This window comes from Euprymna scolopes, chromosome 46 (assembly GCF_053919585.1).
Source record: "Euprymna scolopes isolate OS-2025 chromosome 46, ASM5391958v1, whole genome shotgun sequence".
Classification (NCBI taxonomy): Eukaryota; Metazoa; Mollusca; class Cephalopoda; order Sepiida; family Sepiolidae; genus Euprymna; species Euprymna scolopes.
This window is the reverse complement of record NC_136527.1, coordinates 197,892,579-197,897,675: the sequence shown is the minus strand read 5'-3', so window position 1 is coordinate 197,897,675 and position 5,097 is coordinate 197,892,579. Positions and strand designations below refer to the sequence as shown.

Genomic DNA, 5,097 nt, shown 5'->3' with positions numbered 1-5,097 from the left:
GGGTAATTATTTGCATCTAAAAGATTATGAAAGGAATTTTCTGAATTCTTCCACATTTCATCATTTTTCATAATTCTTGGATATGTTACTAATTTCGATAATAATTTTTCATTAGTTTAACACACGTTACAGCCTTCCCCTTACTAACATAATAGCTTTGATATATTGCCTGGGCTGATTATTTCATTACAAACACACCAATCAATTAACTCACATTTCATCATTTTTCATAATTCTTGAATATGTTACGAATTTCGTCAATCATGTTTATAATTAAAAACCCACATTATGCCCCCCTCCTACTAATATAAGAACTTTGATATATTGTCTGGGCTTATTATTTCATTTCAAACACACCAATCAAGTAACTCACATTTCATCATTTTTCATGCTTCTTAGATATGTTACTAATTTCAACAATAATTTTCATAACTTTAACCCACGATGTCGCTTCCCCTTACTTAAATAATAACTTTGATATATTGCCTGGGCTGATTATTTCATTACAAACATATCAATAAATTCCGGGTTTTCTCATAGTATATATGTTCCACCTATTTTATCCAATTCCGGGTGACACCACATATTCTGCTAGTATATATCTTTCACCTGTCTCATTCGATCCCGGGCGACACTGGGTATTCTGCTACTATATGTTTTCCACCTATCTCTTTCAACACTGGGCGACGCTTTCTGCTAGTATATATTTGCACTTATCTCATTCAAACCCGGGACTGACTTCATGTCCGCCACCCCACTATTAAAAATAAAAATGAAATAAAGTAACGTTTAAATCGTAAACTATTTCAGCCATTTCTGGGACTGACTTTATATCCCCAACCCACTGCTAAAATATATACATAAGATAATGTAATGTCTAAAGAGTAAACTGCTTCAGCCAGTTCTGGGACTGACTTCATATCGCCCACCCCACTGTTATAAATATACATCAAATAAAGTAATATTTAATGCGTAAACCGTTTCAGTCATTTCTGGAACTGATTTCATATCCCGACACTATTGTGAAAAATATACATGAAATATAGTAATGTTTAAATCATAGACGGTTTAAGTCATTTCCGGGACTGACTTCATATCCCTCACCTCACTGTTTAAAATATACTTGAAATAAAGTAATGTTTAAATCATAAACTGTTTCAGCAGCTTTTCGAAATGAATACATAAGGACATTAACATCATTAGTGATTAGGCAACCATTGCTTCAACATGAATTTCGGAGTGTAGTACCAGTTTCAGCATTTCAGTGACTTAACCCCCCCCCCTTTTTTGATCATGGTCAATCGAGAGAAATCCTTCATTACTGATACAATTTTTATTTTTGTTGCTGACCAGAGTGCCCCTTTTGGGAAGCTGGTTGCCTACCCCCATTTTTAACTGGCCTCATGTCCAACTCTGCCCTTGTGGGATGGGGATGGGGGGCAAGTAAACAAAAAAAAAATAATCAGAAGAGACATTTCCAGTGCATTTTATAATTAATCAGAAGGGGAATTTCTGGTGCATTTTGTAATTAAATCAGAAATTACTTTTGTAATATAAAAACTTTGTTACATTAAATATAGTACCTAAAAATGTGGCCTTTTGGTCAAGATCAAAGTGTAGTGTATGTTCTTCAGATGCTGCACTTCCATTTCTTGTTCTCTTTCGGTGGAGGAGCAGTCCTTCAGGACTAAGACAATTTTTATTTTTGTACCTTTTCTCCACGTTAAAAAACGACCCTGCTGTCTAACTCTGTCCCATGGGGAGGCATAGTAAATAGGTACAATGCCTCGTCACAGGACAAATTTAGACACCAGGATCGTTTTTTAATGTGGAGAAAAGGAAAAACCTGTCTTAGTCGTAAAAGGATGTATCCTCCACTGAGAGAGAAGAAATTGAAATCTAGCATCTGAAGAACAGATACTACACTTTGATCTTGGCCAAAAAGCCAAGAAGAACAAATCATTTTTATTAGATTTGCCTCAACAGCGACACCAATTTTTTTTCTCGGATGTAAGCGTGACGTGACACACAAAAGAACACACACGTTATATCGTATTAATATATAGATAGTAATGACGTCAATATTTCGCCATCCAATCAAATTGCATTCTTTCAACCGATGTCAAACGACTTCTGTTCCATTTTTATCTTCATATTTTAAAATTAAATGTTCTGTTTGATTTTTTTGTTTGAAAATTTGGCTACAATTATTAATTAGGCCCTTTTTTTCTGCAAGATTTGGCTTCAAATATTTTATGGTCTGATAACCCTTGGGACAGCAGGCTATATTGTAAAGAGACACCAAATAAATGCACAAATTATAAAGCCTCATTTGAAAGGCTTCAAAAATATAATTTACTTTCTTGGTTCAAATATATTTTTCTTATTTGACTGATTTCGTCCTCTGAGTTGTTTTTATAAGATATTCTGTTTTGCAAATTTTAATTAGTTTTTGCAAGTTTTAATTATTCAGACTAGTTTGTAATGTTTTAAATGCCCAGAAACAAAACCATATCGTTTAAGGGGCTGATAACTCTTTTGAGAATTATGTCCCTTTGATTGGAACATTACATTGTTCTTATAATAAGAACATTGTTGTTCATCATCAAAATAAGGAAATGTTCAGTTTAAAAAAATAAAACTGTTTTTTTTTCTTCACATATTTTATTTAATAATAGTTCAATACAAAAAGAGAAAATCACTAAAGAAGTTCAAACGTTCAACAAAATATTGTAAACTTGATAGGAAAACAATTCGGCACACATAATTACTGAACGGGCATTTTTACACAAAGAACAAAAAAATGATTACACCGTGTTACGATGACCTAAATTCATTGCTCATTTACAGTTGATTTCCTCTTGACCATATTTCACGTTTAAATCGTGTTTTTTATTTTTATTTTTTTATATTTTCATATATTTTATTTCTTCATGATTTGGACACACAAAACAAAATTGTATCAATTTACTAAAGAAATCCTAACAAAAAAAAAAACCACAACAACAAAATTTCTGTTCTTAACACAAAGGGAAAAACACGAATTCATGCCGATTTTTTCTTTTTTTTTTATTGAATTCTTGAATGTAAGGTAAGTGTGTTTGTTTGTTTGTTTTTTTATTTCGCTTTTTTTTGTATTGAATGTAAGGTAAGTTTGTTTGTTTGTTTTATTTTTTATTTTGCTTTAAAAATTTCATTATTCGATAACTTAAAAAAAACTTCAATAATAAATTGAGTTTATTTTCATTGCAATCTAATAAACGTATAAAAAATATTGTTTCAGGCATTCTTTATAACAAGACATGAATAAAAAGTATCGGCACTGTTTTACAATTTGTCATTGTGCAGAAAGAGATTCGTTCATCTTTTCATCTCATAATTTAGGACACTAAATTCGAGAATAGTTTTTTTTTTTATCTGATGACAACATTAAATCAAGAAAGCTGCGATGAGTTTTTTTTTTTTTAAATATAACAAGGGTGATAACATTAATTATAAAAAAAGTAGTTTGTACGCGACTATTAAGAGAAAACCAACGAACAAACGATATTTTCATTAGATGAAAACCTTTAAAAAAGAATCTGCGGCAACCTTTTCTTTTTTTTTTACATTTTTTTACGACTACTTTTTTATTAATAAAATGTAATTGTAAATGTTATGGGAAGGTTTTTAAAAGATTAGTCTTTAATCTTAAAAAATAAAAAGAATGAACCTCAACGTCGTTGAGGCTCAACGATGACAGTTAAAAACTTTTTTACTGTAACAAAACTTGTACTATTAATAACAACAGTTAATTAAAAAGTAAATGTTATGGGAAGGTTTTTTAAAAATTAGTCTTTAATCTTAAAAAATAAAAAGAATGAACCTCAACGATGACAGTTAAAAACTTTTTTTACTGTAACAAAGCTTGTACTATTAATAACAACAACATCTAGTTTTAACATTAGAAAAAATAGAAATGTGACGATAATTGTACCTATTTACAATGCCTCCCCACGGGAAAAAGTTAGACACCAGGGTTGTTTTTTAACATGGAGCAAAGGTACAAAAATAAAAAAAAAATTGTCTCGGTCGTGAAGGACTGCTCCTTCACCGAAAGAGAACAAGAAATGGAAGTGCACTCACTACACTAGCAGTGTCAGAAATTTCGTGAAAATAGTGAATAATTCCACCCCATCTTTCCAAGCTTATAACTCCTCGAAAAATGTAATTCAAGCCCTAATTTTTTTTTTCAATTAAAGGAGTAAGGACCAAGGTTTTATTTAAAAAAAAAACAAAACAAAACAATGTGTTTTTTTTTTTTTTAAAGGTTTTAAACTTCGGACTTTACAGGTAAATTTCTAAAAAACTGATTTTTTTTTTGTTTTAAATTTGAATATATTATTTATTGACCTTTTCTCTTCAATTTGTGATATATAAACCTATTAAACATAAATTAATTATTTACTTTTTAATAGACATTTCAAAATGAGAGGCGTAAATTATTCGACCCCCTATCTTTCTAAGCTTATAACTCCTCGAAAAATGTAATTCAAGCCATAATGTTTTTTTCAATTAAAGGAGCAAGGACCAAGGTTTCATTAAAAAAAAAAAAAAAAGACAAAAAGAAAAAATGTGTTCTTATAAAATAAGGTTTTAAACTTCGGACTTTACAGGTAAATTTCTAAAAAACTGATTTTTTTTTTTTTTTTTAAATTTGAATATATTATTTATTGACCTTTTCTCTTCAATTTGTGATATATAAACCTATTAAACATAAATTAATTATTTACTTTTTAATAGACATTTCAAAATGGGGGGGGGGGGCGTGAAAATGGGGGGGCGTGAAAATGGGGGGGCGTGAATTAAAAAAAAACGTTTGTCTAAAATATTATATTCGGTTTATTGGAAAGAACATAAAATTTCACATTGACCCTGAAAATATCGTAAAAATAGAATCAATAGAAAAATTTTGATAGATTTTTAAAATTTAAAAATATTGAGTTTAAAAATTGAAAAATATTGAGTTCGGAAAATTCATTACTGTTTTAAAAAAAAATAAAAATATTTTTATTACTTTTAAAACAACTGTAATAGTTTATTTTGGAAGTATAATCC

General features: G+C 29.7%; 1 pseudogene; it reads right to left on the bottom strand.

The window, feature by feature from the left end:
* Nucleotides 1-1,746: 1,746 nt before the first annotated feature.
* LOC145271911 (U2 spliceosomal RNA) lies at nucleotides 1,747-1,957 on the bottom strand (annotated as a pseudogene).
* Nucleotides 1,958-5,097: the final 3,140 nt, after the last annotated feature.